Consider the following 14,092-nt stretch of genomic DNA (forward strand, 5'->3'; position numbering starts at 1 on the left):
GCAGGTTATTATTGAAGATCTAAGAATATTTGAAGACGAAGAAGATATTGAATATTTCTGATTTGTGGGTTCATAATATTTGGTGTGCACAATACTTGTTTCGGTAAAAAAGGATCCAATTAATAATCGGTTTATCCTTGTGATAGATTGGGATTAATAGTGTTGTTGTCTTAATCTTAAACGATTACTTCGGTAATTGAACATAAGATAGATCTAAGGACCTGGCGAAGGAGTTTATGTTAAGATAAACAGAAGAGCCTTTTTCCTACTCATACCACTTGGTTGAATAGAGTTGATACCAAACAGATTTGTTGTTCCTTTACTGTTTGGAATACGAACCAAAGGAATTGTTCCAAGTACGTGACTTATTCATAGGTTGGAGGCATGGGAATACAGACGGAACTAGGTGAACTATAGGTTTAGTTGCTTGGTCTCAATTATACGAGGTTGGTGTAATTTTGTATAGCGGCTTAATCCTGAGAGTATTCAATTCTGGACTAGGTCCCGAGGTTTTTCTGCATTTGCGGTTTCCTTATTAACAAAATCTTGTTGTGTCATTTAATTTATATTTCCGTATTATAATTGTTTTATTATAATTAAAGTAATTCTCACAAATGTTAATTTCTGTTTACTTGATAAGTGAATCCTATTGTGTTTGGTTAAGTCCGAACCTTTTTATCAAGTAACATACTTCGTTGTTGTATTGTCTCGATCTCGTATCTACAGACGATCACACGAAGTGTGAACCGATTAGTTGTACTGTATCGACTCAGTCCATAGACAATCACTTTCTGAGAAAGAACTTATAGGTAGGAAAAGTTTAAGCTTGAGGTATATTTTGGTATCCTCGCGTTTTCAATTTGTATCAGAGTAGGCAAACACGAAAAGATCTAACAATCTGTGTTTGGTGCGATCCAACCTATAAGAATGAACTCGAGTTCTCATGAATCGACTTCAGTTAACGTAATGGCAGGATTTGGCTACTTTATAAGATCGTGGTGGAAATCACGTATGAAGTATGTAATAGTCTTATTCCTAAACATGTTAGGAATGATGCTTATGTATGTCTTGAATGTATTACATAATCCTTTGGCTGTCATAGGATTGTATATCATTATGTTGAGTAACAATGATACAATGACCTATGAGACATGTCATATCGTGAAAATGTATAAGATTCTACTCAATATTTTTATGAACATCGGCTATTATGTTCTGGAAATTTCAGGAATCTTGAATATATTTTGGATGGCCTACCAAAGTATACACATGTATATTTTTAGATCAAGGACTGTCAATGTTTCGCTTTCTAGGATGCGATTTTGGAAAATATGTATTCCTACAAGGAATATATTTTCAGTTAATAATTCTATTAACAATGGTTTGCTTCACACACCCCACAACTGTTTTAATGAAGCAAGTGATCTTTTGAAATGTTGCTGGGATTATGATTCTGATGGTATTTTTGAAAAATATCATATCTTGTTCAAATTTATCTCTGTATACTCTAGTAAACACTTGAATGAGATTCAAGTGATATTGCCACCTTCTGGTAATAAAGGAGTAAAACAGGTTTTTGGACAAAAACATGGAATCAATCTGAAACAAAGATCCAGACCATGAAAAACCAGTTTTCCAAAAGAAAGACCTGGATATAAAATCGGAATTGTTTCCCCACAAGCCACGGTTTCCGATTCTGAGTGTATTTCCTAAAACTAGTTATTTCTGGTTTTTGATATCAAGTCTTCCTATAAAAGATAATCTCTTTCTATGTGATCAAACATATTGGGGAAGATTGCTCAAAACCGCAACTAGGGTTTTTCATATTTTCTCAAGTTTGAGAAAAGGTAAATCAAGAACTAAATCCGCTAATAAACAGATCAGAATTGAAAATATGGATGAAATCAGATTTCCTAACAATATTGACAACAAGAATGAATTTGCACGTTTCATGATAGATCTTGCTTCAGGAAATACGAAGCACTTAAGGGAATGGATTTTACCACTGAAAAGAAGTTTGATCCAGATGTCCAAGATAAGGATTATGTGAATTTTGTTCAAGATCGAAACTGGGGGAATCTTTTTAATCTTGAAGAATATTCACCTGATTTGGTAAGAATGCTTAATGCCAATGTACACAATGTTGATCACAAAAAACTTAGTTTTGTGACCTTTGTTGGTCGATGTATCTATTATATTGATCGTAAGACAATTTCTAATGCTATTGAGTACAATGAGGAAAGTAATCACCTGATTACCGTAGTTGAAATTGAACACGATACCAATTCAACATGTCTCATTGGAAAGAAGGTTGAATGGAAAAATGATAGATTACCTACAAATAATATACCCTTTCATCTTAGGGTCTTCGGTAAACTTGCTTTAGCAACCATATTTGCAAGTACAAGAGATAAATCAGTCTGGGATAAGACGTTTGCAGAATTTTTCTACTTTCTACTGAAAGAGGATACTCAAATAGATCTTTGCGGTATCATTGTCAGCCAAATGATCAAGATATCAGATTCTATCTTATCTTCTGGTATCAAGAGACGTCTCGGTTTTTCGTGCATAATTACCAAAATCTGCGAATCAGTCGGAGGAGAAGATTTTGACGAGATTATGAGCATTAATGCTGTGACTAATACGATTGTAAGTCAAATGATTAGGGTATGTTAGAGCATTGCTCGGTCGAACTCGCATGCGTTTCTATCTCAAGCATGTTTGTCAATATTAGTGATCAAAACTATATGTCTTGATTTCTAGATTACTTATGACTAAGTCTCGGTCTAGGATAGTCAAATGTAGTTGGAGCTCCAGACTCCATAGAGATCATCTTACGAAAACGAAGAACTACTCGAGGAACCGGTGGAACTTCATCCGACTAAAAGGTATGTGGAGACTTGAACTTATCTATCACTCAAAAGTATATTCTATATCTGACTCTTGAGACAAATTCGTATAAGTATGATAGTTTTCATACATACACATTTGCTATTTCGAGTCGAGTTTACTCGCCTATATTTTCTCGAAATATGTGTTGGTAAGCTTTCGCTTTAACCATTTTCATCTTTACCCGTGATAAAAGTCATGAGGACGTTTCAATCTTGAAAATAGCTTTGATGACGATAGTCGTGAATAACGAATGTTATAACATTACAGAAGAATGTTTCAATGATTGAAATGTAGAGTTGAGATTACCATCTATGGATATAATCACATATAGTGTGTTCGCATATTAGTGTATAAATCCATGTATCGGAATCCAAGTGCGTGCATATGTATGCATGCAGTATTGGTAAAGGAGACAGGTTGAGTACGCGTACCCACGGAAGTTTTCAAACCAAAAATTTCTGCCGGAGTTTGTAAGTTTGCAAACTAGTAAACCAGTCACCTTAGGGCACAACTATATTCTAGTCTAAAGTTAACTTGTAGTAGACTAGAGTCTGTAGCGGCTTAATACAGTGTAGTGTTCAAATCTGGACTAGGTCCCGGGGTTTTTATGCATTTGCGGTTTCCTCGTTAACAAAACTTCTGGCGTCTGTGTTATTTCTTTTCCGCATTATATTTTCTAAATAATTGAAATATCACAGGTTGTGCGTAGTTCAATCAATTGTTGAATCCAACCCTTGGTTGTTGATTGAAATAGATTGACGCTTGGATATTGGTCTTTGGTATCATCCAAGTTATTTGTCATATTGATCCGTCTCACAGATTTCTATCTGTTCGATTTCAGATTAATTTGAGAAATTGAGATATAACTCTTGGATATATTTTCCTTGATTGAGTCTGACTGTCTAGTTGATTCTCTTGGAATTATATTGGAGTTAGTCCATACAGATTTCCTAAACGAAATATTGGGTGTGATTGTTAGAACTCCGCTTTTTCATGATCCAACCTTTCTCTGGTAAAGGTTGCTTTTCTTGTTGTTTTTTTGTTCTTGCGAGAGGATGACAAAAAACTGGGGGAGAGTTCTTATTGAACTGGTGCTTAAACGGTATATCTTTCTGGGGAGAAGTGGCTGCGGAAATTGAGGTAACGGTTCTTTTATTGTTAGTTAATCGTTTTTCCTGTTTAAGAAAAGCATGATTTTATTGCATATATTTTGCTTCTGCCTAACAAAATTTTGGTACAATTGATATGTTCCATTATGTTGTTTGGATTGATTATTGTGATTCAATTGTTTCCGGTTAAGAAAAAGTGTGTCAATTTATTGACTTATGATTTGGTATATTCTTTATTGTTTGGTATCAAGTGTTTTTGCTTAAAGAAATTCGGTGCAATTGCGGTGCTTACATTGGTTATATTATTTGAATTGCTTCCGGTTAAGAAAAACTATAGCAAGTCATTTATTTGGTTTTTTCTATTGTGTTTAGCTTAAAGAAATTACAGGGTCATTTTTTTATCCCATTTGATTCCGGATAAGTGGAATTAAGTTAATTTCTTAGTTAGACTTATCAAATGGAGGATTCAGTTACTCAAGTCTAATCGAATTCCTTGATAAGAAAAACTAGTTAACCAACCTAGTGTTTGTCTTTTCTAAAGGGAAAGGTCTAAGTTATTTTATGGAATAATTAGAGCATGATCAGAGAAATAGAGTTAATTCTGATCTCTATTTGTGCCATATCGAAATAAGTGATTGTACATACACAATCGGTTCTACAAAATAATTAAGTTATCTTAGTCGGTTTGTCGGACTAAAGGGAAATTGCTTCGGGCAATTGTTTCCTTGATAACATACTAAAGCTAATTTACTTTTGTAGTTACAATTTTAGTATTGGTTATCTAAAATGGTATATGAAACCTTCATGCTTAATTCTTATAGGTTGTACAAGTCTTATGGATTTGTAAGATCCTTTCGGTTTGTCCTTTTGTTTGCTTGTACCTTTATCATTTTTTTGACAAAAGGGGGAGAAATATATGAATTAAACAATTGATTTTCAATCACTAGGAAAGGATATAGGTGTCTAAATGTTATATCTAACGAAAGAGTAAAGCATAGACTAAGGGGGGGAAACATATCACGCCGTGTAGTATTTCATACTACAAAAGGGGAATAACAAAGATGTTCGGATTGGATATTTACCTAGCTTTTGTTATTCAAATGTCAAATGTCAACAAAAACATTTATTTTTGGATATATGCAGATTATTATGTTGTTAAAACTTGGAATCAAGCGTATGAAGAATGAGTTATTTTGTAATTGCTTTATCTCTATATGTTATAGAGTTTTGTCAGTAAAATTGACAAATGGGGGAGATTGTTAGAGCATAGCTTGGTTGAACCCACCAATTATTGGTATGTCAAGGTTGGTTTTTCATATTTTAGTATCAAAACTCATCTAGAGTCGCTTAGTTAAATACTAGAGTCAACTTCGTTTAGGTTAGACTAGAAAGTCTAGGAATGTTGATACGTACAAGTATTACTCCGAAGACCTGAAGAAAGTGAAAAAGTAACGACTGCAACGAAGACATCATCCTTCCTCTTGAGGTTAATAATACTGACTTGATCTTGTTTCCATTCCTAACATATCTTTCAAGTCGTTTTAGGTTGAAAACATAACATGCGAAGATATATACATATGAAACTCTAGTGTTAGACTTGGTCTTAATAGTATGATCAAAGTATTAAGTAATTATATTACGAAGTATATAACGTTTATATTTTTAACTTCGTAAATATGACATTGACATAATCTATTGTATTTAGTTACTTGATTATGTGTGCATTATATAGGTATGATTTCATCCTAGAAAACTATGTATTATTACATTAGTTTAAGGAAGTAGATGTATGAACTTGTTTCATAATCGAAAGGGAAATCATGATGTGTTGATCCGGTTCATCATTGAATATTTTGATTCATCAATACAAGATGACTAGGTAGAACCAATATTAACTTTGGTTGAGAGATGAGGTATAACCGGTCATATCCTATGATATGTAGCTAGTTGTAGTCGTCACAAGTTAATTAATTTGGAAATCAAGGTATAACCGATAACAAGCTATATTGGAATGAAAATTGTAACCTGTCACAAGATGAATTGGGAAGTTAGTTGTAATCGTTCACAAGCTACCTTTGGGAATCAAGATGTAGCCGGTCACAAGCTACTTCGGGAAGCAAGGTGTAACCGGTCACAAGTTACTTTGTGGATCAAGGTGTAAGTGATTACAACATATCTTGGGAATCATGTTATAACCGGTCACAATGTATTTTTGAGTGAGGGTATAATTGGTTTCGTGAGAAAAACCAAGTTTCCAAGGTTCACATATTTCTTCATGATGCGTGTGAATTAGGGTTTAGGGTTTGCCAAGATGAGAAGCTTCTAGATGTCGACATTATTTGAACATGTGCACAAGTCTTATCATTAATTGTTCAAAGATATTCCTTGATACTCAAGGTGACCCATACTGAAAAATTGAAAAATATTTAATTATGATTTTCATAATATACGTTGTAATCACCAGCAATTAAAGCATATCATCAGGAAAATATTATTGTTAATGTACTAGACTAATAAGAGAAGTTTTCTAAGGGAGTTTTCATAAATATGGTTTGGTAATTAATTGAAAATAGGAAAATCGAAATTAGGTACTTTAATATTAATATCTTGAGAGTATTTTCGGTTTTGGAATTTCCTTGTTGTCCAAACAACCTTGGTCTATAAATAGTTGAGTTTGCATTTCTTGCAAACTATCCTAAGAGCCAGAAAAACTTCATTCGTGTAGTTTCTGGTGGAGCCGTATATTCGGAGAGAAAAATACCCTAATTAGGCGAAATCTCTTATGAATGCTAGTTTAAAGACTTCTGTGAGATCAAGTAGCTCTACGAGTACCGTTGGTTGGAAACTAGATAATAGCATTGTTATTTTAGTTTTCGATTATTGATTTGATTGACTAACGGTTGTTGTAACTTTGATTGCACCTAGTTTGATTATTCTTGAGAGCCTTCTCTTCTGATATAAAGGTTGCTCAAACTATGTCAAAGTATCAACGGGATCTTTATAACCATCTTCGGATCTAAAGAAATATTGTGATAATCCATTGTTAACAGACTCCTTTATGTGTGTGATTGATCACAAGAGGATTCAATTTTGTGTTATGCAGGTTTTAAGAAGGCGATTGGAGATTTGAAGACGGTGAATATTTTCTTATTAGTTTTTGTATCTTTGTGAAATTTGTACACATATCTTGATCGGATGTGATCCAAATAGAATCGTATTTATCTTTGATAGACTTGATCGTCTAGTTGTGTGAGATCGGCATCATCTTATAGTTACTCTTTGAATTCTATACTGATTGATTACAAATTTAGAATTTAGTTATTTCGGTAATCAAAGATTTGATTGATCTAACCCGACAAAGGATTTTATTAGGTTTAACAGAAGAGCCTTTGTCAAACTCATTATCTTATTACTAAGATTGAATAGAATTGTTACCAAATAAATTTTCATCCTTACTGTTTGGAATACGATCCAAAGAAGTAGTGATTCACGTGCGTGACTCTTGAAGTCGAAGACGCAGGGATACTAACAAAACTAAGTAGCTAGGGGTAGTCTGCTTGGTCTTAACTATACAAAGTTGGTAATATATTTTTTATAGCGGCTTAGTTCTGAGAGTATTCAAAACTGGACAAGGTCCCTGTTTTTTATTGCATTTGCGGTTTCCTCGTTAACCAAATCTTGTTACGCCATTTACTTTATTATTCCACATTATAATTATTTTATTATAATTAAAGTAAGTTGCACTTGTACGTTAACCCGAATTACTTGACTTTGATCCTAATAGTGAATCGTTTTTTACCGTAACTATTGTTAAGTAAATATTTTGTCGTTGTATTATCTCGACCTCATCCATAGAAAATCACACAAGGTATAGGAGTTACGTTGTATTGTCTCGATACTGTCCATAGACGATCACTTAAGATACTGGACTTATAGGTTGATAAATAAAAGATTGTGGTATATTTGGTACCCTCGTTTTTCAGCTTTGGAACCAAGCAAACAATATCCACTGTTAGATGAATCTTTGAAATCTGATTTACATAAACAAGATATACACTCTGGTTAGGTTGAACCGTAACTGAATTGTGTACAAATATAACGTTCATGAATGGTTAGCTGAAACTAGCCAATTGAACTATAAGCTTAATCATTTTCATAAACACTTAAGACTTTAGCCTTGAATCACAATCATGTGATCAAATATGTTTATAGTGCCTCTGGAGATTTATTCAAATGCTAATTATCACATATAAATAATTTTATGTGCATTTAAAAACAATCGACATGGTAAGTAAGTGTACAAGGTACAAGTACTAACCTTGTTCGTGAACAATTATGTCGTGGTACGTGTGACGGTATGTATACCTTAAGACATAACCGAGTTTCGAAGTTCACAGAACTTTTTCTGTATGCATACTAGTATGGATACCAAACCGGTTCCGAGACCAACAGTTCTTTTCCAGTGTGCATACAGGTATGCGTACAAATCCAGGTTCACGGGTCATAGACTTTTTAAGGTGTGGATACTGGTTTGCATACTAAAAATATGTTGTCGACATATAGCTACTCTGGTACATGTACTAAGTACATGTACTACCACTTCGGACTTATAACAGTTTTCCTAGTTTGTAATACTAGTATGCATACTTCTTTCTTGTATTCGGATTTACAATAATTCCATTCTCTCTAAAATGATTCGAAACATTTCCAAATAACATCAATTACACATATCACTATTCCGTATGATATTTCCGAATGATAATTCTTGAATCACAATTTTGTTTACGAACAATAACTTGTCCTTAACTCAAAATTCTTGTTATGCGTGCATAGTCTAATTAGTCGTGAGACATAGTATTATAGATAGAAAGACGAATATAACTTGAGACACAATGATGAATGTCGTGATGTCCATTTCTCAACTACACTTATATCCTAATTCGAGACTTGACTAATTGTAGACTAAAAATCAAGATATAGTTTTGACCAATTAAATTTGACAACAAGCTTGATATAACAACATTTGCGAGTTCGACCGAGCAATGATCTAACATGATTTGAGTTCTTTGACATTTTTTTATTTTCGTCAACCTGCTAGTCATTCAAGGAAGTATGCATGCCTTCTTCACATCCCTTCTTGTCTCTTATCAATTAGCTTTGAAAAGTCTTATTTATTTTGAATTACAGTGTGACTTACATGGTATTTCATGTCATTTTTATTGTGGGATTTGTTGTTTGTTAAACTATCGTGACTTTACATGATGTATTTATTCTCTTCCTTTTGAATTTGCAATTTCATTTCATTATCTAAAAATTTTATGTGCACAACTATACCAACATTTACGCACCTTTATTCTTAGTTTCCAACTTTTTATTTAGACTAGGATGTTCTTGATTTATTTTATTTTTAGATTTGAGTAGATTGTTGGTACTTGATTAATTGGCTTTTATAGTTTTTTTGGTCATAATAATGTATTATGAAGGTGATACTTATCTGCGAATCACATTGCTTGCAGTCATTGTTGTACTTCCCTGATTAATACTATTTCTTTTCATTTTTTGTAGGGTTTGAGAGTGCAACACAAGAAGGTTATTGATGAGTGCTAAAAAGTGCATATTTCTATATATTTTTCTTGGCATTTAACTCATCTTTTGTGCATTAATTCTACATTTTATCCCATATTCTGTATTTTCATTGTTTTCAAGAATAAATATTTTTCTTACTTAATTTTGCATTTTTAGGTAATAAATAAAGTTTGGATGAATAGCAGAGCGGAAAAGAGCAGAAAAGTAGTGAAAAGCCGGGAGGAATTACACAAGGAAGCCGCGAAGAATGTTGTGCACAAGACCAAAAGGGTAGAAGTGGGCTTGAAGAAGAAGAATTGTCCTTAAAGAAGATATGGGCTTGGCATACCCAAGGCCCAAAACCCTTACCCAAACCCATTTTCTATATCCAAACCCGCCTCCATTCTCAGCCGTTAGATCGGATCCATCTCATCATCCAATGGTCGCTTCTTCATCGTTCATCAAAATCTGAAGTCCCTGCAAAACACCATAGTACCTAAATTCCAAGCCTTCAGATTAGATCACATTTAGATCCTACGGTCGCTTCTTTGCCTGCGCATCAAACCTCGATACTTCCGCTTAACACTACAACGCCTAACTCCATCTGGTGTCGTTAATTTTGTTGTATCTCATAATCCAACGGTCGCCACATACCTCTCCATCGTAGCCGTTCGATTCAATCTATATGGGATCATCCAACGCCTTCCACTCGTTGTTCATCAAACTCCGCTGAACCTGCTTCACACCCTAGTCACCGAACCCTATTACCCAACCAAACAGACCCTTCTTCTCCATCGGGTTCTTCCTCTCTTCTTCCCAAATTCTCTGCAAAACTCCCTTCTCGTCTGCAACACCACCTCCTCCTCTGTCTCCTCTGCCGCAACCATTTCTATCACTGCCACCACCTCCATCAGCTCCGTCCTTCCCCCAAAACCCATCCCTCTACTAGCCTAGACATTTTACAAAACTCGCACCTCTTTCTCTGAACCCTAGGGTGTGGGATTTGTAAAACATCTCGAGCTAGTATTTCAGAGACGACAAGAAGCGCAGGAGAGGAAGCAGAAGACAAGAAGAAAACCTGGGTCAGAGACAAATTCAGATCAAAATCAGTGGGTAATTTTCAATTCAAAAATTTAGGGATTTTCAAATTAGGGTTTGTAATTTAGGGTTTTGGTTGTAAACTATAAATAGGAAGTGATGTAGGATGTTAAAGGGTGTTCTTGGTTAGCCGAGATACCCCCTAATTGGGTTAATTTAATTCTCAATGCCAATTTGATTTCACTGTTAATTTTTAGGGTTCTTCATTTGCAATTTTCATTCACTGTTTAGTAGTTTAAATGCTATGTTATTTCACATGATCATGTTTAGTTCCATTGTAGTGTTAATTATGTTCTGAGTTCACTGCTGAGGCTCAGATGAAGCTTTAGTGCACTGTCTGATAGTGGAATGCTAGGTTAGAGCCTTAGTGCAGTGTTTTGATTGAGCAATGGGAAGATATTGATGCTCATAGTGCCTGTGATTGATTGTTCTGTCAAAAGACAGTCAATGCTAGGGGCAAACTAGTGAGCAAATTAGTTTTCCTCCCATTCTAGATGTATGCATAGGATTTTCAACTCAACCTAGGATCACATTGTTTGGCTAGGACACAAGGGTGGATTCAAAGCCTTAGCTTAACCCACATTTTGTTTTCACAGTCACTTGCAACTTAACTGTTTTGTTACTTCTTCTCCTCCCTGCCCTTGGCTCACAGCCTTGGTTTCTTTGGTTTTGTTTCCTGTTTTGTCACTGTTTTGAATCTCTTGTTTTGTCAACTGTTAGCTTCTCAAATGTTAGGATTAGTTTACTGTTGTGTGTCAATGCTAGGTTAGAGCCTTAGAGCATTGAGTTGATTGAGCAGTGGGGAGAAACTAGTGCTCACTAGTGACTGTGAGCAAGCTGGTTCTCTTCCCACTCTAGATGAATGCCTAAATCCATTGCCTTGGCTTTGCTTTTTTTTCCTTTTTTTTACTTCATTGTCAGCTTATCTCCACACTCCTGCCCTTGGCTTGTAGCCTTGGTTTGCAACTATCTCTGTTTTGTTATTACTTGGCTTGCACTGTCACCATTGCTGCTTTCTTTCCTTTCCCTTGCTGTGCACCTGCTCCTGCTGTGCCAGCCACCACTGCTGCTGCAACCTGGTTTCCACTGCTGCTGCTGCAACTGAGCTTGGCTCACAGCACAAGCCCAGTTCAGTCCACAGTTAACTCCAAAGGCCTAGTTACTCTCAGGTCAAAAGCTAAGCCCAGGAACAAAGCCCAAAAGCCCAAATCCAGCCACTGTTTGGTTTACAAGCCAACTGAGTTCAAGGCTCAGTTCAGTTCACTTGAACCCAAATTCATTACATTTCCAAAGGCCCAGATCCTTGACTGAATCCAAAGCTCAGTTCACAATTCATCACCAAGGTCCAGTGCAATTCAAAAGACCAAAAGCCCATAAGTTCACAGTCAATCCAAAAACCCACTAAGCCCAAAGCACAATTAGAAGCCCAATAGCAATTTAGATCCCAAATAGCTAGAAACTCCAAACACTCCCAATCTCTGTGGATCGACCCGTACTTGCACGAGCTACAACTGACGACCGTGCACTTGCGGTATTACTGTAGGCCCGTTTTCATTTCACTTCAATTTTATACGCTTTCCCGGGTCCACCAGTTATTAGCCTCAACATCCATCGTTGCCTAGAGGTTAGCTGGTCTGTTATGTACAACTACTAGCCAGCATGGAGGCTATATCCCAGCTTCGGTTTTCTCCTCAGTCAAACCCACACGACCTCGCTGGAAACTCTCAGTTCTCAACTCGAACTTATTCTCTTCTTCCATCACTCCCTCTTTCTAGTCTATCTAATATATCATTCAAATCTCATTCTCCTACTAATCTATCACTATCTCTACTGCAATCTAAATCTTCAAAGGACAAATTCTGTGTAAATGCAGAATTATCTGCGGACACTGATGGCAATAGTGCCAGTGGGATTGGTAATCACAACACATGAGGAGATGGAAACAATGGTGAAGGAGGGGACTCTGGTCGACGTAATAATGATGGTGATGGAAATCCAGACAACCAATATTATGCATCTAGTTATGGAATTTTAGGTTTTTTACTGAATAATTGGAGATCTAGAGTTGTTGCCGATCCACAATTCTCGTTTAAGGTTTTAATGGAAGAAATCGTAGGTGTGAGTGCACGTGTTCTTGGTGATATGGCATCTCGCCTTAATTTTGGGCTTAATGAATTGGATTTTGTTTTCTCAACTCTTGTTGTCGGATCAATTTTGAATTTCGTTCGGATGTATCTGTTAGCCTCAACAATGGGTTCAACATCTTCATCTCTTCTTTCCATATTTGTTAGATGTACACATAGCCATATGTTTGAACCCGGGATGTTTACTCTTCTCGATCGATTTGGGACTTTTGTTTACAAATGAGCTATTTTTTCTACGGTTGGGTTTTGTTGTTGGACTTGTTGGAACTGCTATTTCGAATGGATTGATTCTAACGAGAAAAGATGGATCATAATTTTGAGACACCAAACAAGCCTTCACCTACACTTTTGAATGCAATAAATTTGGATACTCATATGCGTTTGAGCAGTATCTTTAGTTATAAAACTCTCAACAAGGTCGAATTTTTGATAGTGAATGGTCTCCCTCCAGTTGTGTTTAAGGGCTCAGTTTTCGTCTTGAGGTGTATGAATGATGTTTTTGGAGGAGTTTCTTTTGTGACTTTGGAAAGGTTGACGAGATCTGAAAAGGTAGAAGGGAAGCTAGTTGTTAGCATAAAAGAAGGCATAAAGGAAGAAATAAGAACTGCCGAAGAAAAGGTTAATTTGATGGAAGAGAATTAAATTATAAGTGAGTTACATTGATCAAGTGAATATCTAATCCAGAAAAATTTGTGATGTACATCTTAAGAACTCTAATCAAGCCAACACTAAATGTCTCCCTTTATTAGTGAATTTAAGATTCCTAAAACTTAATCCTCCTCTCATTTCATCAGTGCACTTTTTCCCTTATTTTATGATAAAAACAACCACTCGAATTTTCCCCGACCTGAAATCCCTTTGAGATTGTTCCATTTTATGGATAATGTTATCCGATATTAATAAAGAATTCGTATGGGAAACCGTAAATGGGTTATTAGGCTATATCATTAGGAACTAGAAGCTGTAAAATACAACAAGTAGCATATAAAATGGGCCTAAATAGAAAGGGAAGAAAAAAGACATATGGTGGGGGTGATGTTCCAATTACAATAGAGCTTCGATTAATTAATCCGCGATAAATTAATAACTTCGTTAAGATAATATATTCTCCCAATACCAATTTGGGTCAGTGTATTAAATTATAAGCCTGCGACGTAGATAAGATAATAAGAATTTTAAATATTCAATAGCCCAACTAATATATAAATTAATAATCACTATAATAATGATATGTCGTGTATTTTTTTTGACACCTTTGAGATGAAAGTTTTGAGCCATTGTTAC

At 35.3% G+C, this 14,092-nt stretch overlaps 1 pseudogene; it reads left to right on the plus strand.

Moving 5' to 3' along the window:
• Positions 1-12,323: 12,323 nt before the first annotated feature.
• LOC113352607 lies at positions 12,324-13,450 on the plus strand (annotated as a pseudogene).
• Positions 13,451-14,092: the final 642 nt, after the last annotated feature.

The sequence above is a fragment of the Papaver somniferum genome, chromosome 2 (assembly GCF_003573695.1).
Source record: "Papaver somniferum cultivar HN1 chromosome 2, ASM357369v1, whole genome shotgun sequence".
In the NCBI taxonomy this organism is placed as follows: Eukaryota; Viridiplantae; Streptophyta; class Magnoliopsida; order Ranunculales; family Papaveraceae; genus Papaver; species Papaver somniferum.